Below are 20,791 nucleotides of genomic sequence, written 5' to 3'. Positions count from 1 at the left end.
ATTTTTACCAGTAAATCTAAACTATCGTTTGGTTTTAAGAAAACTTCAGGGGATATTTTTGGTTTAAGGTTTTAAAGATTATCTCAGAGCAATAGTTTCAGGGGTTCATCCACCCTCCACGGTCCCAGGAAGTTTGGAGTCTACGAGAATTTGAAATTTTATTCTGTACTTTCCTCTTTTTGATGAGAATTCTTCTATGGAATCTTTGATGAAAATATACAATAATGGCAGCTGGGCACTATTCTGTTCTTCTGGTCTCATGGCAAAGGAGGCAGTTGTCCATAGAGACAATCAGCCACACATTCCATTTCCTCCTCTTACTCCCGACTCTCCTTCCTCTGTTGCTCCAGGTGAATAGAGAGACTAATTTTTGTGCCTTGGATGGCTGCTTGCAAACTTTTAAGACCCCAGGTACTATGCAACAAGCTAGGAGGTAGAACAGAAATACTAAAAATGTTATTAGGCCAATAACTGGGATGTCCCATGAAACCATGACCTTAAACCTCCAAACGAAGGAACCAAATCCCTTGAAGTACTTGGCCGTACCTAAGCAGCCTCAGTGGCTACTCTTTTCTTTTTAATTTGCCTTTGTTGTAAATATATCTATCACACAACTTTTGCCAATTCAACTTTTTACAGGCGCACAACTTATTGACAACAATTACAATAATCAGCTGTGCAACCCTGCCCTTAATCAATTAAATTTTTTCCATCACCATTAGCCCTCCTTTTCTCCCTCCCTCCTATCCCTGGTAACTGCTAATAAACTTTGGTTTCCATGCATTTGTCTTTTCTTTTTAAATAAGTGAGGTCATACAATATTTGTTCTTTTGTGATTGGCTTATTTCGTTCAGCATAATGTCTTCAACTTTCATCCATACTGTGCATATATCAATACTTCTTTTCTCGTACTGGCTGAGTAGTATCCCATTGTATGTATGCTCCAAATTTTGTTTATCCATTCATCTGTTGATGGAAATTACGTTGTTTCCACCTGTGATAGTTAATGTTGTGTGTCAGTTTGGCTGCGCCATGATACTCTGTGGTTTGGCAGTTGTATGATGTTATGATCACTTCCATGATGAGATTTGATATAATGTGATCACCTCCATGATGGGAAACCCTGGTGGCGTAGTGGTTAAGTGCTACTGCTGCTAACCAAAAGGTTGGCAGTTTGGATCTACCAGGTGCTCCTTGGAAACTCTATGGGGCAATTCTACTTTGTCCTATAGGGTTGCTAAGAGTCGGAATTAACTCGATGACAACAGTCCTGCCATGAGTAGCCAATCAGTTGAAAGGAAATTTCCTTGGACACGTGGCCTGCATTGAATATAAATAACCATTCTAGGAAAGCTTGTGGCTTTTTGCTCACTCCAGATCCTGCAGCTGGCACCTGTTCATCTGACCTCCAGTTCTTGGAACTTGAGCTAGCAGCTTACCTGTGGTCTTGCATGCCAATTTAGGGATTCGTCAATCTTTGCAGCCTGTGAGCAAGAGCCCTGCTCTCTGACCAGCCTATCTTGAGTTCTTCGGCCCCTACAGCTACATGAATCAGAAGCCTCCAGCACGACCCACGGACTTGCGAAGTTCCAGCCCTACAGCCTGGTGAGACATTTCGATGATATAGGTCTCTCTCTTTTTATATATGTATGCACTTTGCTGGTTTTGGTTCTCTAGAGAACCCAGCCTAAGACACCACCTTTTGGCTATTGTAAATAGTGCTGCAAAGAACACTGGGGTACAAGTCTTTGTTTGAGTCTCTGCTTTCAAGTCTTTTTGTTATATACCTATGAGTGGAATGGCTGTGTCATATTGTAGTTCTATTTTTCGTTTTTCGAGAAACCACCACACTGTTTTCCGCAATGCTTGTACCATTTCGCATTCCCACCAGCAATGTGTAAGGGTTCCAATTTCCACACATTCTCAACTACATTTGTTATTTTCTGTTTCTTCTTCTTTTATTTTTTATCTTATCCATCTTAGTGGGAGTGAAATGGTATCTCATTACGGTTTTGATTTGCATCTCTCTGATGGCTAATGACCCTGAACCAGGGACAGATTACCCACTAAGCAAGGCTCACATGGGCTTACTTGTGCTTACTTACTAATTGGTAATGCACGATTTCACATGAGCTTTGCCACAAACTCATGTGAAATTGTACATCATCAGTTAGTAAGTAAACACAAATAAGCCTGTTTGTACCTTGCTGAATGTAAGCTGGTGCATACCTGGTTTATTGCTTAATCCATCCCTGTGCGGAGCATCTTTTCATGTGATTGGTGGCCATTTGAATATCATTCTTGGTGAAATGTTTACCCAAGTCCTTTGCCCATTTTATGATTGAGTTATTTGTCTTTTTGTTGTTAAGTTGTCAAAGTTTTATACAGGTATTGTTTATTAGATTCTTGCTGGATATATGGCTTGCAAAGCTATTCTCCCAGTCGGTACCTTATAGTTTCACTTTTTTTTTGTAAAGTCTTTTGATGAACAAAAGTTTTTAGTTTTTATGGGGTCCCTTTTTTTTTTATTTTATCTTTTGCTGTTTGTGTTTTTGTTATGAGATAATCCATTGTTAAAAATTAGGCCTGACAGCATTGGCCTAGCTTTTTCCTCTAAGAATTTTATTGTTTTAGTTTGTTTATTTAGGTTCTTAATCCATTTTGAATTTGTTTTTGTGTATGGTGTGAGGCATGGATCCTGTTTCATTTTTCTGCACGTGGAAATCCAATTTTCTCAGCACCATTTGTTGAAGAGACTTTTCTGTCCCCACTAAATGGGCTTAGCATCCTTGTCAAAAATCAGTTGACTATAGATGTGTGGGTTTATTTCTGGACTCAATTCTATTCCATTGGTCTATGTGTCTATTGTTATACCAGTACCAGGCAGTTTTGATTACTGTAGCTGTATTATATGTTTTAAAATTAGGAAGTCTGAATCCTCCTACTTTGTTCTTCTCTTTCAACATTGTTTTAGCTATTCGAGGCCTCTTGCTACTCCATATACTGTTGAGGATTGGTTTTTCTGCTTCTGTAAAGAAGGCTTTTGGAATTTTGATCTTGATTGTGTTGGATCTATAGATCGTTTTAGGAAGTACTCACGTTTTAACAACATTAAGTCTTCCAATCCATGAACATGGAACATCTTTCCATTTGTTTAAGTCTTATTTAATCTCTTTCAGCAGTGATAGACTGTTTTTTGTATTTCTTACTTTTGGAAAATTTTGTCTCATTTAAAATAGTGTCATGATGAACATTCCTATGCATGAATTTTCTGCATTTTAGATTTTATTCCTTAGGATAGTTTATTAGAGGGGTATTTACTGGACTAAGGGGGAAGAACCATTTTAAGAGACTTAATTCATAGTGGCAAATTGCTTTCCAAGAAGGTGTTTCTATTTTAGGATCCCATCAACAATATATGACAATGCTGCATCACTTCCTGTTACCAGTACTGAATATTATAATTTCTTTTTTTCCTCTCTCTCTTTTTTTTAATTGTACTTTAGATGAAGGTTTACAGAACAAACTAGTTTCTCATCAGACAGTTAGTACACACATTGTTGTATGACATTGGTTAACAACCCTACGATGTGTCAACTTTCTCCATTCTCAACCCTGGGTTCCTTTTTACCATCTTTCCTGTTCCCTCCTGCCTTCCAATCCCTGCCCCAGGGCTGGTGCGCCCCTTTAGTCTTGCTTTGTTCCATGGGCCTGTTCAATCTTTGGCTGAAAGTTGAATATTATAATTTCTTCAAACCTTTTTGAGCCTGTGTCTCAGAGCCTGTAGAAATGTTGGAGTCCTGGGGCTATTCTTCCTGCATCTGCTGGCGGGACAGTGTGCGCCGTGCAGGGGTACCTTGGGAGCTGAGACAGCTGGTACCTGAGGGGGAAAATTACGCTCTTGACCGCAGTCCCCAGAGGAAGAAGGTAAAGCAAAAGGCTCTTGGAGGTTTTCTAAAACTTGCCATGAGAGGCCTCATCTTTGTCTGGAGACTAATGGTGATTTACTGGTTAATCTGAAGTGTTTGCTGTTTGTTCACCGATTAGGAGAAGAGTCCAGGATAAATGCTTGTGAGAATAAATGTGGAATCACTAAAAAGGAGCACAATCTGGCTGCAGCAAAGGTAATTCTAAAGAAAAGTAGAGGTTAGAAGTCAAAGAATACATTCTTGAAAACCATCTGATATAGGTGGTAACAGGAGGTGAAATCACTTTTTACCTATCTATTTGTGTTGTGGATTATTAAAGTATTGGCTAGTTGAAAGATATGTGCATTTCTATTTTTTTTTTTGCTGGCATTGAAACATCTCAAGTAAACACATAAAATTATTTAACCTTAAAAAATAAAACCTTGGTGAATTTGAGAGGAATAAAAAATTTCTAGAAGGATTTTCTATTGAAGAGTTAGTTTCCTTAGAATTTTACTCATAGCATTTAAACCCACTCTTTATACCAGAATAAAGGAATTCAAGAACACAAAGTTTGTAACAAGCTGTTCCCATCTTCAAGCATGGGGTCTGCATAAGGAGAAACAGCAAGAAGCAATGGATTATATTTCTAACACTTTTCTTATGACTAAAAAGTTTAAGTGGGTTATGTTCCCTGGAGCCCTGTTGGTGCAGTGGTTAAGTGCTCAGCTGCTAACTGAAAGGTTGGCGGTTTGAAGCTCCCAGCAGCTCTGTGGGAGAAAGATGTGGCAGTCTGCTCCTATAAAGATTACAGCCTTGGAAACCCTACGGGGCAGCCCTACTCTGTCCTACAGGGTTGCTATGAGTCAGAATCTACCCTATGGCAATAGGTTTTGGGTTTTGGTGATGTTCTCTAGTGACCAAAAGATTAGGAGATTGTGCCTAAGCATCTTAGTCTTTTTTTTTTTAAGTGATAAAACATTAAAGGTTATGAATTTACCTTTGAGTACAACCTTGGTTGCATCCAAAAAGTTTTGTTAGGTGTTTATTTATCATATCATATGCTTTTATTTTTGCATTCTGCTATGTTTATTACCGACACTGGCAGCTTTGTCTTTTTTAAAGAAAAATTTCCCTGACATCCTTCTTTTAAAAACATCTTTCCCTATCATTTAGGTTGTTCTCATAAACAATACATAGTAATTGCAAATGAAGCATATAATTGATTAAAAAGAAAAAAATTACTGCAATCCCACCACTAACAGACACTACCATTAATAGTTTTATATTTATACTTCCAGACTTTTTTCTATGTATAAAGTACACAAGAATAAACATTTTAGCAAAAATGGAATCATGCTATACGTATCATTCTATAATCTACCTTTTTATTTTATAATGCATTGTGAACACTTTTCCTGATCAAAAATGTACAATGGCTATACAGAATTTCTTTGTATAAATATACTGCAATTTAACTAATCGCAAATGTTAAACAATTAAGTTGTTTCCAATTGTAAGTAATGCTATAATGAACATTCTTGTATGTACATCTTTGTGCATCCATCTAATTATTGTTTCAGGATAAATTCAGAAATTTTGAATTTTGGAGTCATAGGGGAAGTATGGTTTAAGGCTTTTGAGAAATATTGTCAGACTGTCCTTCAAAAAGGTTGTGCCAATGAATACTCCCACCAGCGGTGTATAAGAGTATTAGTTTCTCTGGTTCATTGTTATGTTTCTCCAACTCACTCTGCTCCAGTCATTGTAACTTCCATGCTTTTTCCTAAGTAGATGTACCATGTACCACCTTAGGGGCCTTTGCACTTGCTGGTCCCTCTGCCTGAAAAGCATTTCCCCAGATAGCCAAATGGCTCACATTCTCCCTCCCTTCAGGTCTCTGCTCAGATATCATTTTATTAGAATGTACTTCCCTGTTTATCCTATATAAAAGAGTAAATCCCTCTTCCCCATTACTTCCCAGTTCTTTATTTTTTTCCTTATTTTTCTCTCTAACACTTACCACCTTGTCTCTCCCCACAATAGAATATAAGGGTCTAAGGGCAGAGAATGTCACATCACTTCTGTATCCCCAACTCCTGGGATAAATACAGATTCCCATGTAGAAGATAATCAACAAATATTTATTGACTGAAAGGCTATCATTTTTAAGCTTTAACAAATTGATAGGTAAAAAATGGTCTACCACTGTAGTTTCAATATGCATTTATTAATTACTAATTAAGTTGAACTGCTTTCATTGTTTTGGCATTTTCTTCTTTTGTAAATTTATTCTCTTAGTTCATTTTTCTATTGAGGTATTTATATTTAGTAGTTCTTTAAATATTAATGGTTTTAACTCCCTGTTTGTCATGGGTTTTAGAAATAATTTCTTACAGATTTTCATTTATTTCTTAGTTAATATTTTTTGTATGTAAAACCCATCGCTGTTGAGCCGATTCCAACTCACAGTGATGCTATAGGACATAGTAGAACTGCCCCATAGGGTTTCCAAGGAGTGGCTGGTGGATTCAAACTGCTGACCTTTTTGGTTAGCAGCCGAGCTCTTAACCATTGTGCCACCAGGGCTCCTTTTGTACACAGATGTTCTAATTTTCAGTTTAATAAAATCTATCCATTTTATTTTAGATTTTCTGCCCTTGATGTCATGTTTAGACGATCTTTTCACATCTTGAGACTATATGGAAAAAAAAAAAATGAAAGTCACCTTTATATTCTTTTACTTATTTACTGTATCTTTTTTTTTTTTTTAACTTGGTTTATCTTTATTGTAACTTAGGTGAAGGTTTACAGAACAAACAAGCTTCTCATTAAAGAGTTAGTATGCATATTGTTTTATGACATTGGTTAACAAACCCATGACATGTCAACATTCTCACTTCTTGACCTTGGGTTCCCTATTACCAGCTTTCCTGTCCCCTGCTGCCTTTTAGTCCTTGCCTCTGGGCTGGTGTACCCCTTTAGTCTCATTTTTATGGACCTGTCTAATCTTTGGGTAAAGGGTGAACCTTAGGAGTGACTTCATTACTGAGCTAAAAGGGTGTCAGGGGGGCCATACTCTCAGAGTTTCTCTAGTCTCTGTCAGGCCAGTAAGTCTGGACTTTTTTTTGTGAGTTAGAATTTTGTTCTACATTTTTCTCCAGCCATCCAGGGTCCTCTATTGTGATCCCAATCAGAGCAGTCAGTGGTGGTAACCAGGCACAGTCTAAATGTATTGGACTCCGTCTGGTGTAGGCAGTGGTAGTTGTGGTCTATTAGTCCTTTGGACTAATCTTTTCCTCGTTATCTTTAGTTTTCTTCATTGACCCTTGCTTCTGAAAGGATGAGACAAGTGGAGTATCTTAGATGCTTGCTTACAGGTTTTAAGACCTCAGACACTATTCACCAAAGTAGAACGTGGAACATTTCTTTATAAACTATGTTATGCCAATTGAGCTAGATGTTCTTTGAGACCATGGTTCCTACAGCCCTCAGCCCAGCAATTTGATCCCTCCAGAAGTTTGGATGTATCTATGGAGCTTCCATGGCCTTACCTTGTACAAGTTGTTCTGGCTTCCCCAATACTGTGTACTGTCTTACCCTTCACCAAAGTTACCACTTATCTATTGTCTTTTCAGTATTTTTCCATCCCTACTCATCCCCTCCCTTGTAACCATCGAAGATCGTTTCTTTTTGTGTGCAAACCTTTTCATGAGTTTTTATAGTAGTGGTCTCATAAAATATTTGTCCTTTCGTGCTTGACTTATTTCACTCACCATGATGCCCTTCAAATTCATCCATGTTATGAGATGCTGAGCAGATTCATCATTGCTCTTTATCATTTCATAGTACTCCATTGTGTGTATGTACCACAGTTTGTTTATCCACTCATTTGTTGATGGGAATCTAGGTTGTTCCCATCTTTTTGCTATTATGAACAATGCTGCAATGAACATGGGTGTGCATATGTCTATTTGTGTGATGACTCTTATTTCTCTAGGGTATATTCCTAGGAATGGGATTACTGAATCATATGGTATTTCTATTTCTAGATTTCTGAGGAAGCACCATATCATTTTCCAAAATGTTTGTGTCATTTTGCATTCCCACCAGCAGTGCATAAGAGTTCCAATTTTCCCAAAGCCTCTCCAACGTTTGTTATTTTATATGTTTTTTTGATTCATGCCAGTAGTGCCAGGGTGAGATGGTATCTCATTGTGGTTTTGGTTTGCATTTCTCTAATGGCTAGAGATTGTGTGCATTTCCTCATGTGTCTATTGACTGCTTGAATGTCTTCTTTGGTGAAGTGTCTGTTCATTTCCTTTCCCCTTTTTTTAGTTGGATTATTTATCTTTTTGTTATAGAGGTGTTGGATTTTCCAGTAGGTTTTAGAGATAAGGCCTTTGTCGGATTTGTAATAGCCAAAATTTTTTCCCAGTCTGTAGTTTCTCTTTTTACACTTCTGATGAAGTCTTTTGATGAGCACAAGCTTTTAGAATATTCCAGTCATCTAGCTTATCTTCTGGAGTTTATGTGTTGTTAGTTATGGTTTGTATCCTGCTAATGGCATGTATTAGAACTCTAGCATTGACTCTATTTTTTCTTCTATGATCTTTACAATTTTTTCCTTATATTTAGGTCTTTGATCCATTTTGAATTAGTTTTTGTGTAAGGTGTGAGGTATGGGTCCTGTTTCATTTTTTTTGAGTTTCGTCAGCACCATTTGTTAAAAAGACTGTCTTTCCCCCATTCGATGGATTTAGGGCCCTTGTTGAAGATCAGGTAGGTGGATGGATTTACATCTGGGTTCTCAATTCTGTTCCATTGATCAATGTGTCTGTCGTTGTACCAGTACCAGGCTGTTTTGAACTACCGTAGCTGTATAATAGGTTCTAAGGTCAGATAGTGCGAGTCCTCGTACTTTATTCTTTTTTTAATAGTGCTTTACTTATCCAGGGCTTCTTCCCTTTCCATAGAATGTTAATGATTAGTTTTTTCATCTCTTTAAAAATGCTGTTGGTTTTTGGATCAGGTTTGCATTGTATTGCACTGTAGTTTTCTTTGTATAGGTCTTTACATCCCTGGTTTGATTTCTTTCTTTCTTTTTTTTTAGGGGCTATTTTTTTTTTTATTATAAGCAGCATTGTTTTCCCGATTTCCTTTTCATCATTCTCTTTATTGGTGTATAGGCATCCAACTGATTTTTGTATGCTTACCTTGTATCCGGAAACCCCGGTGGCATAGTAGTTAAGTGCTATGGCTGCTAATGTAAAGGTTGGCAGTTCAAATCCGCCAGATGCTCCTTGGAAACTCTAAGGGGCAGTTCTACCTGTCCTATGGGGTCACTATGAGTCGAAATTGACTCGACGGCAACGGTTTGGTTTTGGTTTTTGTTATCTTGTATCCTGCTACTCGGCTGGATCTTTCTATTAATTCCAGTAGTTTTCTCATGGAGTCTTTTGGATTTTCTATGTATGGTACCATATCATCTGCAAATAGGCACAATTTTACTTCTTCGTTAACAATTTGGATGCCCTTTATTTATTTATTTATTTTGCCTTATTGCTCTAGCTAGGGCTTCCAGCACAGTGTTAAATAGGAGTAACAAGGATAAAGGGCATTCTTGTCTTGTTCCTGTTCTCAAGGGGAATGTTTTCAGCCTCTCTCCATTAAGTGATGTTGGCTGTTGGTTTTGTATAGATGCCCTTTGTTATGCTGAGGAATTTCCCTTCCGTACCTATTTTATTGAGAGTTTTTATTAGGAATCATTGTTGGACTTTGTTGAATGCCTTTTATGAGTTGATTGAGATGATCATGTGATTCCTTTCTTTTCTTTATGTGGTGGATTACATCGATTTTCTGATGTTGGGCCATCCTTGCTTGCATAACTGGTATGAATCCTACTTGGTCGTGGTGTATTATTTTTTTTCATATGATGCTGAATTCTATTGGCTAGAATTTTGTTGAGAGTTTTTGCTTCTATATTCATGAGTGATATTGGTCAGCAATTTTTTTTTTTTTTTTTGGTGTCTTTGCCTGGTTTTGGTATCAGGGTTATGCTGGCTTCACAGAGTGAATTCAGAAGTATTCCCTCCTTTTCTACATTCTGAAATAGTTAGAGTAGTACTGGTGTGAACTCTTCTCTGAATGTTTGGTAGAATTCTTCAGTGAAACCATGTGGACTAGGGGTGTTTTTTTGGTTGGGAGTTTTTTAAATTACCTTTTCAATCTCCTCTCTTGTTATGGATCTGTTCAGATTTTCAACATCATTTTGTGTTAGTTTGGTTAAGTAGTGTGGTTCTAGAAATTTGTCCATTTCCTCTAGGTTTTCAAATTTGTTGGAGTATAGTTTTTCATAACACTCTGTCATGATCTTTTTTATTTCCGTTGGGTCTGTTGTAATGTCTCCAATTTCATTTCTTATTTGGTTTATTTTCATCATCTCCTGTTTTTCTTTTGTCATTTTGGCCAGTGGTTTGCAGATTTTGTTGATCCTTTCGAAGAACCAGCTTTTGGGTTTTTGGATTCTTTCTATTTCTCTATTTCATTTATTTCTGCTCTGATCTTTATTATTTCCTTTCTTCTGGTGGCTGTGGGCTTCTTTTGCCGTTCTCTTTCTGTTTGTTTGAGTTGTGTAGCTAATGTTTTGATTTTGTCCCTTCTTTTTTTGATATGCATCTATAAATTGATCTCTGAGCACTGCCTTTGCTGTGTCCCAGAGGTTTTGGTATGATATGTTTTCATTCTCATTTGATTCTAGAAATTTTTTAATTCCTTCTTGGATTCCTTCTATTACCCAACGATTTTTAAGCAGAATGTTATTCAGTTTCCATGTAATTGATTTTTTTTCCTTGCCCTTCTTGTTAATTTCTACTTTGATGGCATTGTGGTCAGAGAAGATACTTTGTGTTATCTCAGTGTTTTGGATTTTGTTGAGGGTTGCTCTGTGGCCTAAAAAATGGTCTATTCTGGAGAATGTTCCATGTGTGTTGGAAAAGAATGTGTACTTTGCAGCTGTTGGGTGGAGTGTCCTATATATGTCTATGAAGTCAAGTTGGCTGATTGTGTCCTTTAGATCTTCTGTATCTTTGTTGAGTTTCTTTGTAGTTGTTCTGTCCTTTGCTGAGGGTGGTGTGTTGAAGTCTCTTACTATTATTGTGGAACTGTCAATTTCTCTTTTCAGTGCTGTTAGAGTTTGTTTTATGTATTTTGGAGCCCTGTCATTGGGTGCATAGATATTTATTATGGTTATGTCTTCGTGATGAATTGTCCCTTTAATCATTATATAGTGCCCTTCTTTGTCTTTTATGGTGGGTTTTGATTTAAAGTCTATTTTATCTGAGATTAGTATTGCCACTCCTGCTCTTTTTTTGGTAGCTGTTTGCTTGACATATTTTTTTCCACCCTTTGATTTTTAATAGATTTACATCTTTGTCTCTAAGGTGCTTCTCTTGCAGACAGCAAATTGATGGATCCTGCTTTTTTTTAAATCCATTCTGTCACTCTCTGTCTCTTTATGGGTGCATTTAGGCCATTTACGTTCAGTGTAATTATTGGTAGGTGTGAGTTTATTGCTGCCATTTTGTAGTGCTTTTTTTTTTTTTGTGGTATTGACATTTTCTTTGCTCCTCTTACTCTCCTGTGCTGAATTCCTTTTGTTTGTGGATTTTTTTAATTTGTTTTGTTTTCGTAGGTTTTGTTTTTACTGAGGCTTTATGTTTTTCTTCTTTATTTTGATAAGTAGGTTTGTTAACTTTATTTGTGTTTACCTTGAAATTTACCCTTATCTTCCTATGTTTGAACCAGTTGACTACTAATTGATATTGCCCCTCCTTGTTCTCCATTAGAAAGTTCTATAACCTGCACCGTTTATTCCCTCTTTTATTGTTCCGGTATTGTATTCATTTGCAGATTAACCTCCCTGGTTCTCTGTTGTATATCTTTTGGTTTTGAATAGTCTTTTAGGGTTCATTTCCTAGGTTGGTATCTGACTGGTGTGATCTTGTGTCCTAGATTCAGGCTGTGGTCTGATGTTGTTTATTCTCAAACCAAAGGGCTCCCTTTAATAATCCTTGTAAATTTGGTTTGCTTTTTTCCCTTAATTTCTGTTTATCTGGAAATGTCCTAATTTCACCATCATTTCTGAACAAGAGTTTTGTAGGATATATTATTGTCGAGTGGCAATTTTTTTTATTTCAAAGTTTTCTATATGTCATTCCATCGCCTTCTTGTGCATGGTTTCTGCTGAATAACTAGAGCTTAGTCTTACTGTTTCCCCTCTGTATGTGATTTTTCATTTTTCATGAGCTGTTCTCAGGATTCTTTCTTTGTCTTTGGTTTTAGTGAGTGTGATTATGACATGCCTTGGTGATTTGCTTTTGGGGCTTATCCTATATGGGGTTCGTTGAGCTTCTTGGATGGTCAGTTTTTCATCTTTCATGATATTAGGGAAGATTTCTGTCAGCAATTCTTCAATGATCCTCTCTTTTTTCTCCATTTTCTCCCCCTGCTCTGGAACTCCAAACTCTCGCGGATCTTTCTTTTGATTGTATCCCACATAATTCTCAGGGTTTCTTCATTTTCTTCCTTCTTTTTTTTTTCTGATTTTTCCTCAAACAGGGTTGTATCTAAATGTTTGTCTTAAATTCTTCTGATCTTATCTTCCATTGTTTCAAACCTGCTCCTCAGACCTTCTATGACACTGTCCATTTCTGAAACCTTGTTGTTTATCTTTTGGATTTCAGATTCTTGTTTTTGTATGATTTCTAGTTGTGAATTTATTTTGACATTTTGCGCCTGTATTATTTTTCTGAATTCTTCCATTTTTTTGTCTGTATTTTCCATGAATTTGTCTATTTTTCCTCATTTTTGTCTGCTTTTTGCTTCAACTCTTGGATAGCTTTGGATATTAAAGATTTGAATTCCCTATCAGGTAGTTCTAATGCCTTTTCTTTTACTGGAAAGTCATCTGGTGTATTTTTTTTGGATGCCTTCTGGAACCGTCCTGTTCTTTTTTTAATACGTTTTGATATTGTTTGCTACCTTTGGGACATTCAGTAGCTATGTTCTTTGTTTACTGATTGCCGATTTGTTTTTGTCCTGTGTTTTCGTTTTATTTTGTTGTGTCTGAGCAGGCGGGCTGTGCATTCTTTGTTGTTTGCTCATCTGTGGGCATGATAATTTTCACCTCCTTGTCCAGTGGCAAGGGCCAGTCGCTCAGCTTTGGTGCAGCAGGGCAGGTCCAGCTGAAGGGGAGGGACTGGGATGCGTTGTTAGTGTCATGTACTGGGGCTGACAGGCTGGGCTGGGTGTCAATGCAGGGCAGGTTCCAGTAGGTCATGCCTGTGCTGCTATTGGTTATGATGTTCAGCGCATGGTACAAGCAATCAGGAGGGAGGGGACAGGTTGTGATGTGTGGAGCTAAGATGGATATGGGAAAGAAGAGAGAGAGGCAAAACAGGAGCCAAAATGAACAAAGAAAATGCCAAGGGAGGTTTCTGTTGGAGTGGAGAGGTGAGAAACCAAGAAATGAAGAAAAAGGGAAAGAAAAAAAGTGAAAAGAGAGAAAGAAAAAAAGAAATGCCCCCAGGGATCCCATTGGCAAGAGGGGAAGTGGCTCCCAGGCTTCAGGGGATAGTCAGTCTAGAAGGGGCGGAGACAGCACACCGCACCAGGTATTCAGGAGACAGGAAAAGGCAGACAGCAGAGAGAGATAAGAAACTGAAAAATGAAGAAAAACAAAAAGGAAAGGAGAAAAGAAAAAATAAATAAATAAATTGAGAAAAAAAAGAAAGACCCCCAGGAATCCCACTGACATAACTGTGCAGACTAGAGAAGTGGCTCCCAAGCCTCCCTGTACACCCCAGCTAGAAGGGGCAGAGATGGCACACAGCACCAGGTATTCAGGAGACAGGGAAAGAAGGTAAGTAGAGAGAGATGAGAAACTGAGGAATGGAGAAATACAAAAGGAAAAGAGAAAAAAGTAATAAAAAAACAAAACAGAAAAAAGGCAGTAAGAAATGCCCCTAAGGATCCTGCTGACGTGGCTGTGCAGATTGTGTAACCTCGCAGTACAGCCTGGTTAGAAGGGGATCCCAAGCCATGAAAATAAAAAACAAACAAAACAAAAAGACCCCAGGGTTCCCATCAGCATATTGGCACAGACCAGGGAAGTAGTTCCCAAGCTAAGCAGTGCTTCACAGCCTGTCAAGAAGATGTAAAGCTGGCACATGAAGTCAGGTGTTAGAGAGAAAGGAGGGGGAGGAGGTGAGAGGCAGGGTAGAAACCGAAAGAAGCTGAAAAAAGCAACATCAGAAACAATGAGATGGCACTGAAAAAGCCAGCCAGTGTGGGCAGCTTGAATCCACTTGGCATGGAGCTGGTGCCTCCTGAGTCTTGGTCACTCCACGTGCTGGGAAGTGGCAGAGGCCGAGCAGGGAGAAGAAGGATGGGGGGTGGGAAATCATATATCACTGGTTACTGGGTGCTCTGTCTCCTGCTAGGAGCTCTGTAAAATTGCTTTCCCATACTCCCTGCCCACTGATCTCCAACAGATGTCAAAGATGGCGAATCTGTGCTGTGTTAGCTGATAGGAGACCTCCACTCGTAACTCTCCATACTCTCTGTTCTCTGTCAGTTTCTTATTCCAGTTGGTGCTTGGTTGAGTTTATATCTCTTCTTTTGACACTTAGGGTTACAAGATTGATGTTTGTCTCTGTTTTACTTGGTTTCTCAGGTCTTTGCTGCAGAGGGACAATGTAGTGCTTTTGTCTATAGCACCAAGTTGGCTCTACCTCCCACTGTATCTTTTTAATATTTGAAATTATTACTCAGTTTTCTCGATAACATTTATTAATTTTGAAACCTTGAATACAATACAAAAATCATCAGAGAGCTGAAGTTATTAAAAAAACCTAAATGTATCACATTTCAGAAAGTGGTAGAAGCTTATAGGTGCTTTTATCCCTAGTGGAGTGGAGAGGGGGAAGAAATCTGCTATAAAATGGGCAAGAAGAAAACAGCCAATTTTTTATGCAAAGTCACGTAACAACCCCATTGTTGCTGTTAGTTGTGGAGTTGATTCCTACTCATGGCAACCCCATGTGTGTCACAATAGAACTGTACTCTGTAAGGTTTTCAAGGCTGTGGCCTTTCAGAAGCAGATCACCAAGCCTATCTTTGGAGGTGACACTGGGTAGATTTGAACTGCCAAACTTCTGGCTAGTAGTCAACTGCTTAACCATTTGCACCACTCAGGGACTCCCACAACCAACATTTTAATGAATATTTAGTGGCTGTATGCGGTCTAGCAGAACAGATTAGAATCCTGAGAAGCCCCAATTACACCATAAATTTTCACTCATCTGCCAACTAAAGCTGCCAAACAAATCCAGCTCTATATTCCATCATGTGTTCTGACAGAGAAGGAGACTATCCTTTTATTGGCAGTAAATACCACTAACTTCGGTCCCGGCTATTATTTTACAGACAAATACTGTAAAACAAAAGGAAAAAAACAATATAACAGAACAGAAGAGAGTATCCAAGATCTGTGGCAAAAATCAAATGGCCCAATATGTGTTTAAATGGAGATGAGAGAGGATGGGGCAGAAGTATTCAGCAGTGATTATAGCAGATAATTTAATATGATTGATGGAAGACATCAATCCATAGATCTAAGAATCTCAGTAAACCCCAAGTGGGATAAGCAGAAATAAAACTACACTTAGGCATATCATAGTCAAACTGCTGAAACCCAAAGAAAAATATTACATCTAAAAAGCAGCCAGAGAAAAAGGGCACATTACATACAGGGTACCCCCACGTGTCTGTCGGTTCTTCCCCAGCAGACTTTGGCTCTCGTGCACTTGCCTACAAGGAAGACCAGTTTATACGACTACTATTCAAATTTACACACCAACCGCTAAGGCCAAAGATGAAGAAATTGAAGATTTTTATTAGCTTCTGCAGTCTGAAATTGATCAAACATCCGATCAGGATGCATTGATAATTACTGGTGATTGGAATGCAGAAGTTGGAAACAAACAAGAAGGCTCAGTACTTGGAAAATATGGCCTTGGTGATAGAAGCAATGCCGGAGATCTAATGGTAGAATTTTGCAAGACCAACCACTTCTTCAATGCAAATACCTTTTTTCACCAACATGAACAGTGACTATACACATGGACCTTGCCAGATGGAATGCACCAGAATCAAATCAACTACATCTGTAGAAAGAGACAATGGAGAAGCTCAATATCATCAGTCAGAACAAGGTTAGGGGCCAGCTATGGAATAGACCATCAATTGCTCATATTCAAGTTGAAGCTGAAGAAAATTAGAACAAGTCCACAAGAGTCAAAATACGACCTTGAGTATATCACAGCTGAATTTAGAGACCATCTCAAGAACAGATTTGGTGCATTGAATGCTAATGAACAAAGAACAGACAAGTTGTGGAATGACATCAAGGACATCACACATGAAGAAAGCAAGAGGTCACTGAAAAGACAGAAGAGAAAGAAAAGACCAAGAAGGATGTCAGAGGAGACTCTGAAACTTGCTCTCAAATGTTCAGCAGCTAAAGCAAAAGTAAGAATTGATGAAGTAAAAGAACTGAACAGAAGATTTCAAAGGGCAGCACGAGAAGACAAAGTGAAGTATTATAATGACATGTGCAAAGAGCTGGAAACAGAAAACCAAAAGGGAGGAACATGCTTGGCATTTCTCCAGCTGAAAGAACTGAAGAAAAAATTCAAGCCTCAAGTTGCAATAGTGAAAGATTCTGTGGGGAAAATATTAAACAACGCAGAAAACATCAAAAGAAGATGGAAGGAATACACAGAGTCATTATACCGAGAAGAATTAGTCGGCATTCAATCATTTCGAGAGGCAGCATATGATCAGGAACTGATGGTTCTGAAGGAAGAAGTCCAATCTGCACTGAAGGCATTGGCGAAAAACAAGGCTCCAGGAACTGATGGAATATCAATTGAGATGTTTCAGCAAATGGATGCGTCTCCGGAAGTGTTCACTCGTCTATGCCAAGAAACTTGGAAGACAGCTACCTGGACAACTGACTGGAAGAGATCCATATTTATGCCTAATCCCAAGAAATGTGATCCAACTGAATGTGGAAATTATTGAACAATATCATTAATATCACACACAAGCAAAATTTTCTGAAGATCATTCAAAAGTGGCTGCAGCAATATATTGACAGGGAACTTCTAGAAATTCAGGCCAAATTCAGAAGAGGATGTGGAACCAGGGATACCATTGCTGATGTCAGATGGATCATGGCTGAAAGCAGAGAATGCCAGAAAGATGTTTACCTGTGTTTTATTGACTGTGCAAAGGCATTTGACTGTGTGGATCATAACAAATTATGGATAACATTGGGAAGAATGGGAATTGCAGAACACTTAATTGTGCTCATGAGGAAACTGTACATAGATCAAGAGGCAGTCTTTCAGACAGAACAATGGGATATTGAGTGGTTTAGAGTCAGGAAAGGTGTGCCTCCGGGTTGTATCCTTTCACCACACCTATTCACTCTGTATTCTGAGCAAATAATCTGAGAAGCTGGACTATATGAAGAAGAATGGGGCATCAGGATTGGAGGAAGACTGATTAACAACCTGCGATATGCAGATGACACGACCCTCCTTGCTGAAAGTGAAGAGGACTTGAAGCACTTACTGATGGAGATCAAAGACCACAGCCTTCAGTACTGATTACACCTCAACATAAAGAAAATAAAAATCCTCAGAACTGGACTGATCAATGGAGAAAAGATTGAAGTTGTTAAGAATTTCATTTTACTTGGATCCACAATCAACACCCATGGAAGCAGCAGTCAAGAAATCAAAAGACATGCTGCATTGGGCAAATCTGCTGCAAAGGACCTGTTTAAAGTGTTGAAAAGCAAAGATGTCAGCTTGAAGGCTAAGGTGTGCCTCACCCAAGCCGTGGTATTTTCAATTTCATCATATACATGTGAAGCTGGACAATGAATAAGGAGGACTAAAGAATTGATGCCTTTGAATTGTGGTGTTGGCGAAGAATATTCATTATACCATGGACTGCCAAAAGAATGAAAAAATCTAACTTGGAAGAAGTGTAACCAGAACGCTCCTTAGAGGCAAGGATGGCGAGACTGCGTCTTACATACTTTGGACGTGTTGTCAGGCAGATCAGTCCCTGGAAAAGAACATCACGCTTGGTAAAGTACAGGGTCATCGGAAAAGAGGAAGACTCTCAACAAAATGGATTGACACAGTGGCTGCAACAATGGGCTCAAGCATAACAACGATTGTCAGGATGGCTCAGGAGCAGGCTGTGTTTCATTCTGTGGTACATGGGGTCACTATGAGTCAGAACTGACTGGACAGCACCTAACAGCAACAACATCACACACAGGGGAACATTGATAAGAATGTGGGCTGACTTTTCATCAGATGCAGTGGAACAATATGAAATTCTGAAATAAAAAGTGAAAAAAAAGAAAGGAAAAAAAAAGAAATTTATATCCAGCAGGAGTATCTTTCAAAAGTGAAAGGGAAATGCAGAAATTTTCAGATGAACAAAAGCTGAGAATTAATCTCAAGCAGATCTACACATCAAGAAATGCTGAAAGAAGATCTTCTGAAGAGAAATAGTACTAGAGGAAACTGCAACTCTGTAGGATTATATGAAGGAATGAACAGCACCAGAAAAGCTAAGGTACTACACACACACACACACACCACACACACTCTTTGTTGTTGTTACGTGCTATCGAGTGGGCTCTGACTTATAGTGACCCTATGTACAGTAGAAGGAAACACTGCTTGGCGCTGGGCCATCATTGCTATGTTCAAGCCCATTGTTGTAGCTGTCTTGTTGAGGGTCTTCCTCTTTTTCACTGATCCTCTCCTATACCAAGCATGATGCCCTTCTCCAGGTTCTGGTCCCTCCTACTAACTTATACAAAGTATGTGAGACGAAGTGTCCCCATCCTCTTTTCTAAGGAACATTCTGGCCGTTTTTCTTCCAAGACAGTTTTGTTCGTTCTTCTGGCAGTTCGTGGTACATTCAATATTCTTTGTCAACACCATAATTCAAATTCAATTCTTCTTGTGTCTTTCTTATTCATTGTCCAGCTTTCGAATCCATATGAGACAACAGAAAATACCATGGCTTGGGTCAGGCACAACTTAGTCCTCAAAGTGACATCTTCACTTTTTAACACTTTTGCAGCATGTGGAAGCCCTGGTGGTGTAGTGGTTAAGTGCTACGGATTGGCAGTTCGAATCCGCCAGGTGCTCCTTGGAAACTCTACGGGGCAGTTCTACTCTGTCCTATAGGGTCGCTATGAGTCGGAATTGACTCGACGGCACTGGGTTTTGGGTTTTGCAGCATGTTTCCCAATAAAATATGTTGTTTGATTTCTTGACTGCTACTTCTATGGGAGTTGATCATGGATCAAAGTAAAATGAAATCCTTGACAGTGTCAACCTTTTGGCCATTTATTATGATGTTGCTTATTGGTCCAGTTGTGAGGATTTTTGTTTTCTTTGTGTTGAGGTGTAATCCATACTGAAGGCTGTAGTCTTTGATCTTCTTCAGTAAGTGCTTCAAGTCCTCTTTGCTTTCAGCAAGCAAAGTTTTGTTATCTGTGTATTGCAGGTTGCTAATGAGTCTTCCTCCAATCCTGATGCCATGTTCTTCATCAAATAGTCCAGCTTCTCAGATTATTTGCCCAGCATACAGATTGAATAAGTGTGGTGAAAGGATACAGCTCTGAAGCACACCTTTGCTGATTTTAAACCATGCAATATCCCCTTGTTCTATTCAAACGACTGCCTCTTGGTCTATGTACAGGTTCTTCTTGAGCACAATTAAGTGTTCTGGAATTCCCATTTTTCGCAATGTTGTCTAAAACTTGTTACGATCTATACAGTCGAATGCCTTTACATAGTCAATAAAACACAGGTAAACATCTTTCTGCTTTCAGCCATGATCCATCTGACATCAACAATGATATCCCTTGTTCCACATCCTCGTCTGAATCTGGCTTGAATTTCTGGCAGTTCCCTGTAGATGTACTGCTGCAACCATTTTTGAGTTATCTTCAGCAAAACTTTACTTGCATGTGATATTAATGATATTGTTTGATAATTTCTGCATTCTGTTGGATCACCTTTCTTTGGAATGGGCGCAGATATGGATCTCTTCCAGCTGGTTGGCCAGATAGCTGTCTTTCAAATTTCTTGACATAGATGAGTGAGCACCTTCATCGCTGCACTCCTTTGTTGAAATATCTCAGTTGGTATTCCAGCAATTCCTGTAGCCTTGGTTTTCATCATTCCCTTCAGCGCAGCTTGGATTTCTTCCTTCAGTACCATTGGTTCTTGATCATATGCTACACCCTAAATGGATGAACATCTACGAAGTCTTTTTTGATACAGTGACTCTGTGTATTCCTTCCATCTTCTTTTGATGCTTCTTGTGTCGTTCAATATTTTTCCCATAGAATCCTTTGATATTGCAACTTGAGGCTTGGGTTTTTTCTTTAGCTCTTTCAGCTTGAGAAATGCTGAATGTGTTCTTCCTTTTTGGTTTTCTAACTCCAGGTCTTTAAGCATTTCATTATAAAACTTTACTTTTTCTTCTGGAGCCACCCTTTGAAATCTTCTGTTCACCGCTTTTAAGTGATCATTTCTTCCATTCACTTTAGCTACTCTATGTCCAAGAGCAAGTTTCAGAGTCTCGTCTGACATGCATTTTGGTCTATTAGAATGGCTAAAATTAAAACAACTGACAATATCAAATATTGGGGAGGATGTGGAACAATTGGAACTCTCACATATTGTTGGTGGACGTGTAAGATAGGTCAATAA

General features: G+C 38.6%; 1 pseudogene; it reads left to right on the top strand.

The window, feature by feature from the left end:
- The first annotated feature begins 3,789 nt into the window (after positions 1-3,789).
- On the top strand, positions 3,790-4,924 carry LOC111752472 (centromere protein W-like; annotated as a pseudogene).
- Positions 4,925-20,791: the final 15,867 nt, after the last annotated feature.

Source organism: Loxodonta africana, chromosome 6 (genome assembly GCF_030014295.1).
Source record: "Loxodonta africana isolate mLoxAfr1 chromosome 6, mLoxAfr1.hap2, whole genome shotgun sequence".
Lineage (NCBI taxonomy): Eukaryota > Metazoa > Chordata > Mammalia > Proboscidea > Elephantidae > Loxodonta > Loxodonta africana.
The sequence above is the reverse complement of the archived record's forward strand: the minus strand, read 5'-3'. Positions and strand labels throughout refer to the sequence as shown.